This window comes from Cygnus atratus, chromosome 2, assembly GCF_013377495.2.
Source record: "Cygnus atratus isolate AKBS03 ecotype Queensland, Australia chromosome 2, CAtr_DNAZoo_HiC_assembly, whole genome shotgun sequence".
Classification (NCBI taxonomy): domain Eukaryota; kingdom Metazoa; phylum Chordata; class Aves; order Anseriformes; family Anatidae; genus Cygnus; species Cygnus atratus.
This window is the reverse complement of record NC_066363.1, coordinates 48,407,064-48,426,248: the sequence shown is the minus strand read 5'-3', so window position 1 is coordinate 48,426,248 and position 19,185 is coordinate 48,407,064. Positions and strand designations below refer to the sequence as shown.

At 41.4% G+C, this 19,185-nt stretch overlaps 1 long non-coding RNA gene across 1 annotated transcript; it reads left to right on the top strand.

Annotated features, from left to right (window-relative positions):
• The first annotated feature begins 4,628 nt into the window (after positions 1–4,628).
• On the top strand, positions 4,629–18,896 carry LOC118249702 (uncharacterized). Its single transcript, XR_004779187.2, has 3 exons — positions 4,629–4,700; positions 11,201–11,282; positions 18,766–18,896. It is a non-coding gene; the product is annotated as an uncharacterized LOC118249702 (long non-coding RNA).
• The last annotated feature ends 289 nt before the right edge of the window (positions 18,897–19,185 follow it).

Sequence of the window (19,185 nt, the reverse complement as noted above, 5' to 3'; positions counted from 1 at the left end):
AAGACAGGGATTAGTCACCCCACAATTAGTCATTCTGCAGTGTAGTTTGATACTTGAGAGATCTGTATTTCAGAAATGTGGTTCTGCAACCATAGGTCCCATTTTCAAGTACTTTCTACTTCATCCCTCTTTTAATTAGGAAGAGTTTGGAGGAAGAAAAAAAATGTTCACTCTTTACTCCTAATGTGCTTCTTCACTTGTATGTCTCTAATTCTTCTATTTCTATTTCTTCTTCATACATACATCACATTTATTGCGAGCTGCAATCAAAACCCTAGACTCAGGAAGTCTGCTGTCCACAGCTGCTTTACCTCACCAGACTTGCCTCTGCTGCCTGCAAAGTCTTCTGTCCCAGTTTTTCTAAGGGGGAGAACAGCAGCCTGGCTAGGTAAGCTAATGCTGGTGTTGCAAAGACTGTGTCATAAACCCAGGGCCAATGCTCCCTCACACATATCTCCTGCAGCCCGGGAACCCAAGATGAGCTAGTTATCATTAAAGCTTGGTGAGGTGCAGATGGACTCATCCCCACTGCAGCTTGCTAGCCTGGAGGGAGCTCTCTGGGGAGTGAGCTGTGAGCCTGGGACACCCGTAGATACCTCCTTCCCAAAGGTAATTTGCTGCTCTGTGATCCAATAACAGTAAAAGACAGAGAGAGCTAAACAAGAAGTCTCCCCTTTTGTAACAGCCAGAAACTTTGCCACAGAAAATTGGTTCCCGTCAACTGGAATTCTTATGAGTCAAAAAGACAATGTGGATGTTTTAAAGTGTTAATCATAAATATCAAGGGAGAGTGAGCTTACTGGCAGAGATCCCACTGAGTAAGGACTTAATGTTTAGCCTCAAATATTTCAGCTGGTAAGATATTACATACTTCACTGATTCATACATCAACTGCAGCTCTGCATTTGTCTTAACCATTTCATTTTTGGAGTTAGTAGTTGCAGTCTAGCCTATGTCACAGAAAGTGTGCTACACCACGGGGTTTGCACTAAGCACATGTTCATGACTGGTCCAGGCACATAGACCAGATCTATTCCTTCTCCTTATAAAAGTGGCTTGTTTTGTTGAATCCCCCCACCACCACAGCGAGAACCTGGGTCTTCTTTCCAGCTGACATTCCTCCTAGCTTCTTTGTATTTCTCACTTGCCAAACTCTCTTCTCGTTAATATATTCCATGCATACCAAAGCCTGCTTGAAATTTGGCACTGACAGACTTTCATAATTTGCTTATGCTGGTATAAATAGAGTTAATAACTTCTCATTTCAGACACATTGTTGTCATTATTACTTACCGTCCCCAACTCTGAACACAGAAATCAAATCTGGCAAAAGAAATACAGAGCAAGTCATGGGCCAAATTGATTTGACTTTAAAAAGCATTGAAACATATGAAATACTATTTCATTTGGAAAAACAGCAGCTGTGTCTGTACAGTAACTACTGTGATTCTCCAAAGGGTTTTTCCCACATGTAAGGCCAAATTCAGCCAAATGTAGCTTGGAGTCAGAAGGTAAAGCTCCCATGAAATTCCTGGATCAAACTGAAGATATAAACAAGGTTACCTGATCTGAAGTCAGCCAAAAGTGGATTGAGTTGCATCAACTACAGGAGTTCAATGTAATGTGGTGATGGCAGTTGAGGACTAAGTAGGAAAAGGGAACAGGGTAGAAAAACATCAACTCAAAGGACACAAGCTAAAGACAGAGTCTTGCTCCCCTTTCCTTTCCTTTCCTTTCCTTTCCTTTCCTTTCCTTTCCTTTCCTTTCCTTTCCTTTCCTTTCCTTTCCTTTCCTTTCCTTTCCTTTCCTTTCCTTTCCTTTCCTTTCCTTTCCTTTCCTTTCCTTTCCTTTCCTTTCCTTTCCTTTCCTTTCCTTTCCTTTCCTGTAGATGCCAAGGTCTGTACTTGCTCACCACAGAAGAGCAATCATCCTAATTTACAGTGATTTAATATTAAAATGTCATCACCAAAATACAAGCAGCTATGTTTCTTTCCAGTACCACTGTGCAGCTGGCATCTTCCAACAGGCCCTCTGCATGGTATAGGTCCCTTGTACCACATTATTGCAAATATGCTGTGATTACTAACTAGACTGTTTTCTGGTATACTGGAGGGTTCTATCTGGTTTGTTTTCTAAAGCCTGCTACATATTCATCTTTTCACTTGTAGTGGGGCTTAAAAGCGAAGCTAACATGAAATGAAACTCTCTTAGTGGACTAGGCAGAATGTGTACCTGTGTGTGTAACTTAACAAGGAGCTGACTCGTGCTGTTGTTTAGCTGTATGCTGTTATCCCTGGAAGCACAGTCCTACAAGAGCATGTGCAACTCAGGCTTGTTCTCAGTGACACCTCTACAAAGCTGGTGAAATGCTACCAGGGTCAGAAAAAGTATTCTGATGCCATTGTAATGGAAGCTGTATCTGAGGTGATTGTATTTTAAATGTGTGACAATCTTGACGGTTTCTCTGAGCAGAATGGAATTGTTAAAATATCTTGTAGATCCCAAAGGTGAGGTATTATTTCTTCTTGTTTCTCTGGTGAGTATTGTGCCTCGGATGGAAATGAAGTCAGTTTTCTGATGACATAGATCTTGTCTCCCTTTAGTCAACAGGGTGTGCGTGGCACGCATGTGTTCCTGAAGTTGAAATTTGTGCTCCAGCTGACAGAGAGTCAAAAAATGAAGCATATCCTTGAGCCAGCTTCAGTCCTTTTACACAGGAATGATGCAGGGGGAGAAAATCAAGGCAGACACAATTAGTGAAAATCAGAAACTGCAGTGCTGCTTCTTACTCCAATTGCATTTGTGCAGAGCTCAGCACAAACAAAGCAGCCTCCCCCGAGGCTTGGACACTTTACAGTGTAACAGAAGGAAGATCACTACAAGCACCAGGTATTTTTGTCAGCAGGAAGCCTGGTAAACGCACTTTCTATGCCAGTAACACCTCCTGTTGGCAGGGTTACTTGGCAGGCTCCGGTCACTGAAGCAAATGAGCTCTCTGTTTTGTGAGATTCACCAACATGGGGCTTTTCCCTGACATGTCTCTCAAGATGCTCTCAGGTGTCAGTCATGGCCCTTCAATGTGAGTGAAAAAAGTGGCAAAAAATGGAACTTCCTGAAAAAGAGATGTCACTAAGTTATGCCTAACAATATGGAAACAACTTCAGAGTGGGTTGCTTCACTGTTGTTTTTTGTTGTTGTTGTTTGTTTGTTTGTGGGTTGGATTTTATTTCCTTAATATCACTATATTTTAAGTGTGTGTTTTGTTTTGAATTTAATTTTTTTTTTCACAGTTTTGCTGTATGTTAAAAGAATGGAGTGCCAGTACCATGTAAACAAGAAGGCGGCAGGACAGAGAAAGCCTGGGAGTCCCAGCTATGCGCTGAGTGGTACTATGGTGGATCATAGGATCTGTCAGGCTGGAAGACATCTCAGGCATTCTCCAGGCCTACCTCTTGTTCCAAGTGCAGTCAGCTCTGAGGCAGAGCTTATGAGGACTCCTGGAGTCCTTCCGAGCCTGCAACGAGCAGGATCAGGCTACCTGTCACAAAGCTGCTTCAGGAGTTGCTTCTTGTTATCTGTGGCATACAAGATCGACCCACCAGAGTGCAGTTGGACATGGCAACCAATCCTTTTCTTCATGGCTTTTCTGGCCGCTGTCATGCCATGTGCAAAGAGCATTTAATTTAGCTTACTGGTTTTCAGGTAGCCCAAGGGAAGGGGAGTGGATCCCTGCACAAAGGCCTCCCGGTGGTGAGCTGCTCCCTCTCACCTCACCCATTTCCATGCCATCTGAGGAGGACTCTGCCATGGCAGAGGTGGAATCTACCAGCAGCAATTTTCCTTAAAAAGCAGAAAGAAAGAGCACTACAGACTTATGCAGTGACCAACATCCTTGTAATCCTGACTTATGACTTCTAAATCTTCTTTATATGAAATCCATATTAGCACCACACGCACACCACTTCTACACATACCATCTTCTACTTGTTGTTACCTCCTCTTCCATTTAATGCATGAGAAAACTGGAGCACTGATAAACCAGCTGACTTGCTTGAGGTTGTCTAACCCAGTGGAAGTGCAGGGCCAGTACCCAGGAACTACCCACTCTTCTCCCTGTTTCCACACCTTCAGGCCATTCATTATGAAGGGTTTCCTTCACATTGGCAAAGGCAAAAATCTTTAGAAAATAAACTTTAGACAACATGCCATTAATGCAGACTCTGGGTTTCGCACTGTAATTCAGGAAATGCGCAGAGGAGGGAGAAAAGCCCTTCCCCTCAGAGTAGCCCATTATTTTCACATGCATTTTCTGTGCTTCCCTGCCTCCAGAAAAGCCAGTGGGAGCCAATGGGGATGCCTTCAGAAAGGCCAAGAGGGTATTTATGCTTCTGCTGCTTTGCCCACTCTGTCATTACAGGAAGACCACTCTGCCACCCACTCTCCACTTCTGGCTGCTGGGGTGGATGCTAAAGGAGGCTTGCGACTTGCTGCAATCACATATCTGTGCTCAGGCTTTACCAGGAGGGCTGGACGGGCAGCTGGAGCCTCCCAAGTGGGACAGAAAGCACGGCTGGCTCCAGCGCCTGTTGAGTCACCCGATGGGATATTTTTTTCTTATTTCTTTGGCTAAATCAGGTGATCCGTGCTGCCCTCACAGGCCGACTTGGCAGCTGCTGGAGGAGTCTGATAGGTGCCAGCTGGTGAGTGGCTTTTCTTGCTCTCAGGCTGGAGCTGCTGCTGTTGAGAGAACAGGCAAAGTGCAGGCAGGGAGAACTGCTTGTATATCTGTCACATAAAACTCAGAGCCCCCAGTCTGGCTCTTTATCAATTATTAGCCTGCTGCTAAAAGAAGAAAAGAGATTTCATAAGTGTGTTTCTGTTCCACACACCAGACAGATAATCCGGCTAAATGATTTACGGGTGTGAGTTAGTGCGTGTGTATGTGTACATGCCCATATGGTTCAAATCGTATAAAGCAGAGTCCTGCCTGTGTGTGCGTGTGTGTGTATTTAATGCTTTGTATGGTACATCATTCCTTTTTTGTGTGCGTCTGTCTGGTTTTCTTGGGCAGCGCCAGTTAAATTTCTTTTTTTTTTTTTCTTCATTTCACATGAATTGTGTGGTGGAAGCCAAGAGCGTCTGCCAATTCTGCTGTCCCAAAAATAAAAGTTGACACTCTTCTCCTAGAAACAGTTATCGTCTCCCTAGTGTAGTCTTGGTTAGACACACCCACACCCATCCCTTTCTTGAAACTGAGGCTGAATTTAATAATGTGCTTGACTGCTTTTACTTCTAACTTAAAATGTCAAAGATTGAAAAGGTCTTTTTTTTAAGAACACAGAGGATTTAAGTGGTTCCAGGATGCTGTATTTACTATTGTAAGTGTGCACAAAGGAGCTCACTACTCTCCTCCACGCTGGCAGCTGGGAATAGCACTGTAGAAACCTAGGGCAAAGATGGAAGAAGTTATGTGAGAGTCACCCTACCTTCTCTCCAAGTTAAAATTCTTCTCTTCTGTCAGCTGAGTAAACTGCCTGGTACTATCCATGAATTTCCTTGAATTTTTCATTTTTGTTTTTGAGGTTTGGGACTCCTCCTTTTCCATATTCTCAGTTTACTCAGAAAAAGTAAACAAACATTGATTTCATCCTGATGGTGCCACAAACGGAGTCTTAGTAGGGAAAGCTGCTTGGCTCTGAAGCCAGTTCATTTCCCTGCCTGCTAGAATAGCAGGGAGGGGTTGGTTAAGAATCGGGCAAGACATGTAGTCCACTCTCACGTTTTACTTGCCCTGTGTAACTTGTTTTCTTGGTCACTTGTCAGAAAAGTAGCTATTCCGTGTTGCTGCCATAGTTAAAAGGGGGCAACAGCCCATGTTCAGTTCAAATAGGAAAACACAAGTTAGAAAATTAATGGATAGTGTGTTTTACTGAATCACACCCATTTCCACCTATACAATACCTAGACAGCAAGAAAGGTTCTTTTAAGCAACAATGCCATGAATGCACAGACTTTTACAACTGCTGTTGCGAAGAGCCATGACAAAATATATTCCTTATTGGCTTGCAGAAAGCCCCCATTTACCCCCTCTTAGTTTCAGTGCAGTAGGTTTAAGCTCTCATAAAATGAAGACACTTAGGCTATGCTGAACAGATGACTATTTTTTTCTCTCCATTAGTTCAAGCATTTGTAGCTGTTGGGTATTTTAAAGCTTCCAGGGTTGAGAAGCTCTCAGTAACAGTCATTCAGGAGTTGCTCCTTTTGGCCAGAGCTGTGAGTGGTTTGAAACCATGGGTCAAATGGAAAAGGGGTGACGTGATGACTGAAGAATGTTTTATGTTTTTCACTGTCACGGTGATTGCCAGCCAGGTGAAGATCATTTGGATATAGAAGTCACTGACATCAGAGATTTTTCAAAGTGCCTGAGGAGCCTCTTGTGGTCCTTCTCAATGGCTTTTTAATGGGGTTGTTGTTCCCCTGCCTTTGTAAAAAAGGTGTGTGTTTGAGCCTTTGGGGACTGCAATTAGCTCAGCATCGATTTCAGGATTTTTTCCCCAAGTAAACATGAGAGAGCACAGCTCCACAGCAAAGGGATATGTTGTTACACTACAAGGAAATACTTTCAGTACTATAGGTGCCTCAGATGTTCTCTTCTGCCCTGTGTTGTCTTTGCAAAAGTAACAGTTAGGATGTTGGATTTTTATCACTTACATGTTTTTGCAAACAGACAAGAATTGTGTTGGGAATTTGTAAATGTCAAATACCAAGTTAGTCTTTGCACACATAGAAACCTAGATAAATTAACTTTCTCAGTCATGGGTGATTTGCATAATTTTTGCAAGCTTGGATTCAAGGCAGCTCTCTGCCTTAACTGACTGTTTTGAGAACTGGGTTGACCAAATCCACCTGAACTGTAAATTATGTGATCCCATACATAGACTGTGAAGATCATGAAAAATTCAAGTTAAGATGAATGCTGCAATTTGGCTGGAAGACCAAACGTCCTTTCAGGCAATTATCTATACTCTGAACTGCTGTGTGAAAATGTCTGTCTTTCTTCTCCTTTACAATAAACCTGGACTTCTAGCAGTGGTTCTGAATGGCACTCAAATTAGATGTCTAGAGGAAATGGTATAAGTGGTAGTCTGAATGTGTGACTTTACATATGCCTGTATAACACAGCATCTTGCCTGTAATGGGTAATAGCTGCTCATATTTCCCATTTCATTAATATCCTATGCACATTTCATAGACATAAAAGCTGTAACACTTTTGAAGGGGAGGGGTGTTTTGATGATGGTTTCCTTCCTCAGAACATGTCTGTTTGGGTTTGGTGAAAGTGGTAAACACTGTGCTGAATGGATCTGTTCATCATGGCTGGAGTGTGCAACAGGTATGACTAGGTAAACCTAACAAGTGTTTAGACCATGAGGATCAGTAAGCAGAGTCTGAATCAAACTTTCAGTCCTTGAGAGGTTTTCTGTGGCATTTTCCTGTGAAAGATATCCAATATTGCTTTTATTTGGAGGTACGACGGTCTTTATGTACCAATCCATCCCCATATTGTTTTGGTTAGAAGGAGGATGAGCAGTAGGTCTGAGTGCTATCCCAATACCTAGAAGCGTTCAAGTTGGTTTCCTGCTCTGGGGAATCTCTGGCAGTTTGATTACTCTCTCTGTACTGTTTCTCTCCAACAGAGAACAACTCCATGAAATATGTTAAAGGCTGTGATTCTGAAGATCAGCCAGGTTGTTGTCTATCTCACCACCACAAAATGTGAAGAGAGGGCAGTAGGCACCTGAAAGTGGCATCCCCATCTCTGAGATGGATAACTAGGACAGATAACTTGGTTGTGCCAGGAAGTCACATCAAACAGAAATGAGTGTTGTTGTAAGTTTGAGTGTTGTGGAAGGGATAAGCCTAGGCTAGCACCAGAGTCGTAGCAATAGACTTGTACTGATACTAAACTTTACTGGTACTAAACTTTAGTACCTCTTAGGTGAAGGAAGGCATCCTGGACCAGCCACCCTCCAGCAACTGAACCTCATTTTCACTGTTGGCTAGTGGTGAAAGATGGTGAGTTATGCACTTTTCCTTGAGTAGGAGAGTCCACACCATCATTATAGTAAATTAGTTTCCCTCTGAGAGCCACAGCAAGGTCAATGAGGTCCCATTCTGTAAATGTGGGTTGCAATGTTCCCCAGTAACTTCAGGAACCCTTTATCTAAGCAATCAGGGAAGGCCACAATAATCAAAGCAGATGTAATGCATAAGGAAATACACAATATTTGGATCATGAGCAGTTTAAAAGCAGTTTGAATAGCGTAATGATGAAATAACAATTCAACTCAGTGCACTTAGGAGACTGTTGAGCTGCATGCAGGGACTAACGTAAGAAACCAGACTGGTAGGTTTTGTGCTGCAGTAGAGAATTGCCATGAGCTTGAGTTGAGGTCTATGCTGGCAGGCTATAAAAACCTGCCTGCAAGAACATGGGAATTCAGCATATGTGGGCTATTATGACAGCCCAAGAGCTGATGGAAATGGTAGATAGAGGAAACTGGATTGCAGTGCACAACAACGTATTTTATTAATTCTGCAAAAACAAGGAGCTGCCTAGAATAGAGAACAATTTCTGGTGTGTCTCTCCTGGCATTTTACTTATTAGTGACTACTTAGAGAGTGATATAAAGCAGTCCTGTAATGAAAACTGATCAGCATGCAAGCTGAGACTGATACTGACTTGTGATAGCATCTCTTCTAAAGAGGAACTTTCCCTCCAGTCTGCAAATGCCAAAGATGCAAGATTTCCAGTGTGTGTATAGCATGTGACAAACTGTTTTATAGCTGGGATTCCCACTGAATGTTTATTCTGAGATCTGTAAATACTTACCAAAAAAGTAGCCTTGTGCTGTCTTCGCATGATGTCCCATGAAGTGGTTAGTGAACCTAAAATTTTAGAAATACTAAATCACACAGTACATTCTGGTGATCTGAATAAATAACAGCTTGCATGTGAGAAACTGAAAAATACATATCACTTCACCACTAAAATCCAGTGACTGGGAAAAAAGCCACAAGCAAATGCTGAAGCCATGCTGAAACAGCACTGAGGAGGAAATAGAATGCTCTCAAAGAATGGTGGTACTTACACATTTATTTCACAGGGTATATATATGAATATATTTGTGTGTGTTTGTATACACCTTAGCAACGAGTCTTTTTGTATATGGAAGGTCTGTCTTGGAAACCATCAAATATCATTTTTTTCAGGGGAGTATACTTAGAAAAATGGAGAAATGCAACTTTTAAGAATTGACAGAGATTAAGTATGCAACTAAGATGCTAAGCATGATTGTCCCTTACAGTTATTTATTACAACAGGCTGCATCAGTGTGCTGTGGAATAAGAAGGATGTTTTCTTCCCCTTTCTGCAACTATTTTGTATTCAAAAAAATGAACAAACAAACAAACAAAAAGTTAATCTGCATCTTTAATACAAAGATGAGACAAGCTGAAATGCTAATAAAAAACAATCTGATTTTTTTTTAAGTAAATATACATGGCACTTTGGATTGCTGTTTTCCATTGTTACTGCACGGTAAGAACCAACGAAGTCTTCATTCACTATCAGAAATGCTTCCTAATGGTGGCCCCTGCAGCTGCACAGCTCCTGGTCATCTGGGGTGCACGTTCCTTGTTGTTCACAGCCTGGGCTACCTATCCAAGGCTGGAAGGTGGAGGTCAGCTCCCTCAGTGATCTGTGTTTCAGTCATAATCAACACATACTTTCTTTCCAATTTCAATGTTTTAATGAACTTTTGTCTCATAGCAACGATCATCATTAAAAAAAAAAAAAGTTAAAAGGCAAAAAATAGAACAGGAATCTAATCCTGGATTATCCCATCCATTCCTGGGAGTCCTGCATTCAGGAACTCAGTGGGTGCATTTTGCTAATCAAGCAAATCTGAGTCATAAGAGCTCCCAGTCACTTTCTTGATGCTTTTTCTTTCTGGCATCCCTAATATAAATAACAACAACAAACGAGCACTTAAGTATGGCACAGGGTACATGCTGGGACAGAACAGAGCAGTGGAACTGCCATAGAAACAGGAAATGTCACTTTTAAAGAATTCTGTTTTGGGATGTGATTCTTGTGCCTCTTAAATCAGCATGAATTAAGAGAAAAGGTGTTTAGTATCATGATGTTTGTATGCTATTACACAAAACTTCATGGTAATAAAAAAATCTCACACATTATCTATTTAATTATTTTTTTAATGTACACGAGGACAGTGATTGAGGGTATTGGGAATTGTTGCTTCCTTTCAGTGGGTTGCCAGGAAATAGCAGTAATAAAGCTTTCCAAAGTTTAAGTTAGCTTTGTCCCATTGGAGACCCAATATGAATTTTATAAAAGGATAGAATGTTGGGTTCTGTTAATTTTCAAGAAAAGGAAATTATAGAATTTAAAGAAATTGTGGGTGAGACTTGTAGCTACCTATTAAATGTGAAGTGCCGAGGGCTACTGAGCAGACTGAGTCTACTCTCACTGTGGAATTTGTCTCTAAGGAGTTGCCACAGGTCAAGATGGCTGCTGCAGTGGAGGCCGCAAGAGTTATGATTCACACAAAGAAAACGTGAAGTAACTTGGCTATTCTTTGAGAGTTTCACAATGGCAAAGAATGGGAACCAGTATGCTGGCCAAGAAAACAGGCAACAATGGGTATGAGTATAAACATGTAGGGCAGACATATAGGGGGCAGCCAGCCAACAAAGAGGAAGGAAGAAGCTAAAATAAGCCAATGAATGAAACAGACAGGAAATATTTAGTAGTGAAAGAGATAACGTGTGACTTAGAGGGAAATAAGAGGAAAGAGTTACAAGGTTAAATCTATAAAATAATACAGTGGTTATTTAGGGGAAATTTTTCTGATGTTTTGATGCAAACAGAAAGGACTGAACAAAGAAGTACAGGGGAAGTGCTGCGAAAGTACAGGCAAACAGAGACAGCGGTGGCACCTCGACCCAACAAATAATAACCAACCCCTTTTGAACCCTGGCTTATCTTGGGCAATCACCCCGCTGGTTTATACATTTTCTCACCTGGACTGCAAAATATATGAAGTATTTTTGGAGTCTTTTGAGGGATTCTTTGCTGCATCAGGTCTAAATCTCCTTTTGCCTGTACTTTGTATAGGTCATACCCTGTGGTCCATGCTGTACTTTGGTGTTCTGGTGGGGAGGGCTCCTTCTGATGGAGCTGAAAGATTTCTGTTCAGGTAATATTCAAATGGGGGAGGGGAGGTGGGGGGTGGAACAAGAATCCCAGCTTTATCCGAAGTTGAAATAAGGTGAAAAAGCAGATGGGACTAACTATGAAAAAAATATTGACTGTTTCAATCAGACCAGGATATTTCAACTGCATTAGAGAAGTACATCCAAAACCACTTTGGTATCTCTTCTTGGGCCAGGAAGAAATAATGGCAGCTGTCTTAAAGACTCTGGCATGCATCTAGTCCTGCTCCTTCCAGCCCTATGGATGTTATGGGCTGGTAGATCCCATATAGGCTGGATTTAGTCAGATCAGAGAGAAAAATAATAATCTGGGAGGCCTGTTTTTTCAGGTTAGTAAATATGGTCATGAGCTTTTACAGTGGAATAGAGCCACAATCCTGGGCAAAATTGGATGTTATAGGGCTATATTTTTTAGACAATTTAATAGCAGAAACAGAACGCATAGAACACATGACTTCAGCATAAGGTGATTCATGCAAATATGGAGAATGGTGAGGGGTATCTTTGGAGTGTGTATGACTTACTTCCCCCATCTTTCTGCATTACTTCCCATTGACTTGAATTCCAGATTTGAATAAACTTGAACTCACAAAATCTTTAAATGCTTAGGATCTGAGTGCTAAATTTGTAGTACTCTGAAATTAAGCAAATTCCACATTGTTACCATTTTTTGAATGTAGCTTTTTTGGACAGCTCTGAAATAGCATTTTGGGAGATCACAGAAAATCGTCTGTCTGAGAAAACTACTCATCAATCAAAGAGGAACATTCATTGTGACAATAAGAAAAAGGGGATGAAGATGCTCCAGGACAGCTTCCTTATTCAGAATTAGAAATAAGGAAGTGGGAAGGGAAAAATTAATGACTTTGCTTTGCTCAGCACAATATCACAATTTGAGTGCAGTGCCTGAATTTGCTCTCAGTTACCTTGAGAAATTCACTGTAATCACAGAATAAAACTAGTAGGTTAGGCCTGTATAGTTCTGAATAAGGCCCGTATAGTTCTCAGACCTGTTCACATCTCACTAAGCCTTTTCTGTGAGCCTGGCACTGTTCTCAGTATTACCCAAAATACAAAGGAAGGCACTGTTTTGTTTTGTTTTTGAGCTTACTATTTAAATGAAAGAGGCTCTTTCTAGATTCTCTTCTAGATTAAAATGAAAATCAGGCAAAATAGATTTAAAAAAATCAGATGTGGTATCAGGAGCTTCTTCTATTCTTGAGGTTTCTGATTACCTAGGGACAGGAGAAATTCTTGTCCTGGTTGCACAGGATGTGGAAGGTCTGACATCTGTCCAAGACTGACTCTAGTTAGTCTGGGCAGTAAGAGCAGTAAAGACTACACCACAACCAAGCAATCAAAAAATGGTCAGTGAAGACTTCATGGTCCTGAATTCTGTGTTGTGTCTTAGGGAGGTGCTGATGTCTTTGCCAATGTCTTTTGCTGCTATGATGTCTATGATGTCTTTTGCTGCTGTGTATGACTGCCAAGCTAAAGCTATCACAGATATGTCTATCCATGCTGTAATCGCAGCTTCTTTTTGTTGCTTCATTAAGCACTTGGATAGTCTTTGAATGGTGGCAGTCTTCCAGCTAACAACAGTGCCTGGACTCTCTGCAGTACTACCTGCATAGGTGTTTCCTACAACATGCCACTTCTTTATTTACCCTTAATCCTGGCTCTTTCTCTTCGGACAGGGTTTGGCCAGCAGCCCTGTGGCCATTTTTCTGCACTGAACAAGTGCCAGAAGTATCCCTCTTGAATAGGGAGTGGGACTTTTCAATCAAAATTAAGGTCGTGAGTCCCAATAGATAGTCTTGTTTTTATGTTTGTTAGCATCATTACTTTTCCTATTTGGGCTGTATGAAATAGTTTTCTTTCCTTGATTAATGCAGTGTGCAACTATTCATAAGCTCTTTTTACAAGTCCCTACCTTGATATGAAAGACATCTAAATCCCCTTCATTAAATGTTCTTAATTCCTCGGGAAATAATATAGCAAAAACTGTATGGCAAAGACTTGAATATATTTGAGGTAATGCTTTCCCATTTGTTTGGATTTCCAAAAGTTAATTGTTAACAGATGGGGTTTGATAGCAAATGTGCTTTAATGATAAGGTGCTTTGAAAAAAAAAAAAAAGCAATTCACAACAGTCAGGCCAGCTTAGTCAACCCTTGCTTATATCTGGATAGTACTTCATGGAGTAGGGTGTCAGCTTGACACCTCTAGATGCTTGCTTCTCTGCAGGAAACAGTGCTAACAGTTGTTGCAGAATAAGAAAAATTACATCATTCCTTTATGTGTTGGTGTTGAAGATCAAAAGGCATTAAATGACTAATTTGCTCATAAATGAATAGAAAAGTTGCTGTTTCCATTTTCTTTTTCAGATCAAAACTGTTCTTAAAATCTCTGAGCCCCCAAAGAATAACAGTTTTTAAACTTTCATTTTCTTGTTTTCATTTAAAAGATTCAGCTCTCAGACACTCAGCAACATCAGCATGTAAGGCACTGACATAAGCACATTTACAGACGGAAAAGATATTTGCTTAAGAAATGTTTTTTGTTGCAGTACCCTATTAAGTAATGATAAACATCCTGAATTTGTGCAGAGAAAAAGGCCAAGAATCAAATAGATTTCCTTACCAGGGAATGGTCCCGTAATACACGATCATCCTATTGTTAGCATGGTAACACAAGAGTTACAGACTGTAGATGGTGATGACCCAGCTTGGATTGAGAGATTTTGAAAGGTACATGGAAGATGTTGTATCTTTCAAAAATGGAAGGTTATTGTGTTTTCAGAAAGGTCCCTGGTCCTAGTCCTTCTCATGTTACTGTAGTGAAATGAATGCTTGCTACTGGCCTGTATCAGAAAGTAGTGGAACAATTCAGCTGGATGATACATAACCTTAAAGAGGCTGTCCTCTGTCTCACAGGATAAGAGGCACATACTTTCAGACAAAAGCAGCTTAATTTCTAATGGTGTTATGAAGATGGCAGTGACTATAACCATTAAACAAACTAGCAGCAAGTGCTAATCTGTGTGTGTGTGTGTGTGTGTGTTCGCTTCAAGGCTTACTTCCCTCTTGCTGACTTAATCGCCTTCAGTTAGCTGTTGCTCAGATGGGGGGAACACATAAAGTGAGACCAGCTGAGTGTGCAGACAGCATTGAGGCGTTCTTGGGGAATAGTTAATGTTAGTATCTTCATAAGATTTCCAAGGAATTTGCATTTATTTCTGGGATGGAGTCAGCATTGCTTAGTTGGACCAATCATTGTCTAATTTAATGTTAGTCCAAAGTAACATTAATATTACTTGATCCTACTGATCAGATGACTGTTGTATAGTCTACAGTATCTCAGGTATGAGCTGCCTTTACCTTATGGGGAAAATTAATTTTTTAAAAAAAATGTTACTTGCCCTATAAAAAATGAAGCCAGGATATTTCTGTTTGGGTCTGCTTGGTGTTCATGCCGGCATTTGATGTTCTCTAGTACTTGTTTTCATCTGGCATTCTCATTAGACTAAGGCACCATCCTATGAATATATACCAAGAGACAGCTATCTCCTCTAGTTGAAAATCAAGATTATTACATAACGCAACAAGCTGGTGTGATAAATCAGTAGAGGGTGTGGAAGATAAATGATGAGGCTAGCAGTGACAGAAAACAGAGCCATACAGACCTGGTATAAATATTGCAACTTTGCATTAAATTTGTTTCTCTCTGATATAAAAAGAGGAAAAAGATTGATGGTGTCAGTAGATCCTGCTGGCCACCCGCTTCACTATTATGCTAAGAAGATGAAGGTGCATTCCTTCTATACATCAAGATACATTTTATGCTTCCTGTAACAAATAAATGGTATTTCCCACAACAGCATTTTCTGTTTAGTAATAAGCAAATTAATCTGAAAAAAAAAAAAAGAGTAGAAGTGTTAGATCCTTGAACACTATGAGCTTGCTGATTTTGTAGTTAACAAACATTCTAGCATGTTATTTTTCCTTTCCCTTATAAATATTTTCCAGAGGAGTGTTATCTCTTGACTGAATCATCTTGCTACCATTAATAGTGAATGGAGAAAGTTCTCATGAGGGCTGTGCTTGAACGAAAGCCTGCCAGTACCAGTACTGCAGCAACTCACAATATCCCTGCTCAGACTTTAAAGAAAACATCATACTAAGTCATCCACTTCTCAGGTGTGCTGTAGTGGTAGAGCCAACAGTTGCATGACAGAAAATGACAGAACATATACACAAGTACATGTGATTGTTTGCGTGTGTGTGTGTTTGTGTATGAAACTTGTGAGGAGGGCAGATGGGGAGACAGAGATCAGACTGCCATTTTCTCAGTGAAATCTAACCATATGTCAGAATATATTTTATGTCTGAATTTGCAGAGAACAGAAGTCTTTCCAAAAAAAGTATGTCCCGTTTCTGAAGAGAGCAGCTGAGCGGAAGTGAGGGGTTATGTTGGAATGGCTGAAAAATACCAGTAGTGCAGTAGTGCTGTGGGCCAGGCACAGACCTCTATTTCTCTGCAGCCAATAGCTAAAATGATTTCTCTGAGTATATTGTACAGGCTGCCATCATCACCAACAGTGGGGAATAAACCAGATATATTAAGCTCCAAGAGCACAACTCTCTATCACCCCAAGTTAAAGTGCCTCCAGAAGACAACCATACCACACACTCATCTTCTTGATTCAAGCAAAGAGGAGGAACCGTAACACAATCAGGACAGCAAAATGGTGTCATGAAATTGCTATTTAAAAAAAAAAAAAAAAAAAAAGCTTAGAAGTATGATTTCTAATGTGAGAAGTTTGATCAAGTCTTACACTATATGGATTTCTAGCCTGATTTTCATGTAAGACTGCTAAAATTGCTGTGAATTACAGAATCATAGAATATCCTGAGTTGGAACAGACCCACAAGAATCATCGAGTCCAACTACTGGGTCCCTTAAGGACCAACCAAAAAAAAAAAAAAAAAGATCATGTGTCTGAGACCATTGTCCAAACGCTTCTTGAACTCCGACAGGCTTGGTGCTGTGACCACTTCCCTGGGGAGCCTGTTCCAGTGCAGGACAACCCTCTCAGTGAAGAACCTCTTCCTGATATCCACCTTGAACTTCCCCTGTCACAGCTTCAAGCCATTCCCTCCGCTGCTATCGCTGGTCACCAGATCAGCTCCTGCCACTCCACTCCCCCTCATGAGGAAACTGTAGACCGCGATGAGGTCTCCCCTCAGCCTCCTCTTTTCCAGGCTGAACAGGCCAAGTGACCTCAGCTGCTCCTCATAGGTCTTACCCTCTAGGCCCTTCACCATCTTTGTCGCCCTCCTCTGGACACTCTCCAACAGTTTTATGTCCTTTTTGTACTGTGGTGCCCAGAACTGCACGCAGTACTCGAGGTAAGGCCGCACCAGCGCAGAGTAGAGTGGGACAATCACTTCCCTCGACCGACTAGCAATGCCGTGCTTGATGCACCCCAGGGTACGGTTGGCCCTCCTGGCTGCCAGGGCACACTGCTGGCTCATGTTCAGCTTGCTGTCAACCACAACCCCCAGATCCCTCTCTGTAGGGCTGCTCTCCAGCATCTAATCCCCTGGTCTGTACATATAGCCAGGGCTGCCCCTTCCCAGGTGTCGGAACCGGCACTTGCTCTTGTTAAACTTCATGCTGTTGGTGATTGCCCCACTCTTTAACTTGTCCAGACCTCTCTGCAAGGCCTCACCACCCTCAACAGAATCAGCAGCTCCACCCAATTTGGTATCATCCACAAACTTGCTCAAAAAACCTTCAAGTCCTTCATCCAAATCATTTATAAAAACATTTAAGATGACTGGTCCTGAAATGGAGCCCTGGGGAACCCCACAAATGTCAGGTCTCCAGCCCAATGTAACCTCGTTTACAAGAACCATCTGGGCCTGACCCGTCAGCCAATTGTTCACACATCTTATTATGCTTTTATCTAACTGTATTCTGGTCATTTTGTCCAGAAGGATACTGTGAGAGACAGTATCAAAAGCTTTACTGAAACCCAGAAAGATTACATCAACTGGCTTCCTTTGGTCAACTAGCTGGGTGATCTTATCGTAAAAGGAAGATAAGTTTGTTAGGCATGACTTTCCCCTAGTGAACCTATGTTGGCTCTGACCGTTGACTGTGTTGCCCTTTAGGTGTTTTTCAATAACTCCCAGAATAATCTTCTCTATAATTTCACCAGGCACAGAAGTGAGACTGACTGCTCCTCTTTCATTATCTTATGTATTTTTCCATTACTGAAATTGTTTCTAGAGCTAATTCAAGCATCCCTCCATAGCCTCCTTATCATCCCCAGTATCATCCCTCTGTTTTGAATGCGGATCACAGCACCCAGGCTGTGTGAGTGCTGTTTTGTTCTTGTATACTTACACCAGAGAAAGAGCTGTCTGCTCTGCAGAAAAAGTGTGTGGTGTCTAATTTTTCCCATCAGGAGATTAATTTTTCAGAAGCTCAGAAATTTGTCAAATTTTAACATCTGTGTCAGCTCAGTCAGTTTGTGGTAGCACCTGGTAGCCTCCACTTTAGGGCCTCATTGTGTTAGGCACTGCACAAGCTCGTAGTAAAAGGAGCTTCCTGTTCTGAAGAGCTGAAGAAATCAGACAGAGAAAGGTCAGGCACGGGAAGAAAAGACCCAGAGTGGTAAAGTAATTGGCCCACAGCCACATAGTGCTGGGATAGTGCAAGGTTTAAGAGTCAGCTCTTCTGACTCCGTGGCTCTACCCAGTGCATCGTGGTACAGAGGCGATGACTGAAGAGGAAAATTCTAAACTTCCAGATGAAAGGAGCAGCTGTTTACCCGTGATATAGTACATAGATTCAGTACAGCGCTTCTCCTCAAGTGCCTCCCTTGCTCTAATTAATCACAAGCTGTTAAGATATTTTGTGCTTCCCCCATGGACTGATGTCCGTGCATTTCAGAGATCTTTTTTCACTTTTTTTTTTTTTTTTTGGAACAACATCTTGAACATAAAACAAAGAGAGCGGCTCAGACGATGAAATGCTAGCTCCTGGGAGCTCCCCCTGCACATCAGAACACACATTCTCCTCAAAGGACTTCTCCTAGCACACCACCTGAGGGGCTCTCCATTTCCTGACTCAACACCACATGGAAAATTAAACTTCACAGAAAATATATAAAAAATCCAACACCTCTCTATAACAAGCTCTATGGAGTGGCCAGATATTAAGTCGTTAATTCTTACCACTGTATAATAAATACATGGTATATAATTACCACCATATAATACTGTGCAGCAGCACATGATTCTTTTAATGTGGTGATCAAACTGTAATTTATGTCACTTTTTTTCCTTATATATTCTGGGTCCTTCCTCCCATTTCCTTCTGACAACGACTCTCTTTTCCCTCTCTCACTTGCTTTCTGTGCGATAATGTCTGTGTTATGTATCCCTATCCCTGCAGTGTGTGCAAGATTTCCTTAAGCTCATCGGAACATGCGCCGGGACCAACTTACCTCAAGAAGCACCAGTTCTGATTTCTGCCTCAGACTGCTGCCCAGGGAAGCCCTTATACCTTCAGCCCAAGCACAGCCCAAAATCTTGTTTTGTGGGGAGTGAGGAATGGGCAACGTGGAGCAAAGTGAAAATAATAATAAAAATAATTTTTAAAAAGTTATAGTTATTGCTCTGATTTCTTTTTACTGTAAAATCCATTCACTTTCATACGCCTGTGGATGTCATTTCATTTGTATATATACAAATGCATATATGCGTATATATACATAGATGCATCTGTCTAGCTGCACATAACATTCTGTGAGGTATCAAGTACTGTGTCAATGCCTCCTTTCTCCTTCTCACTTTTTAAAGCCATTCTTCAGAT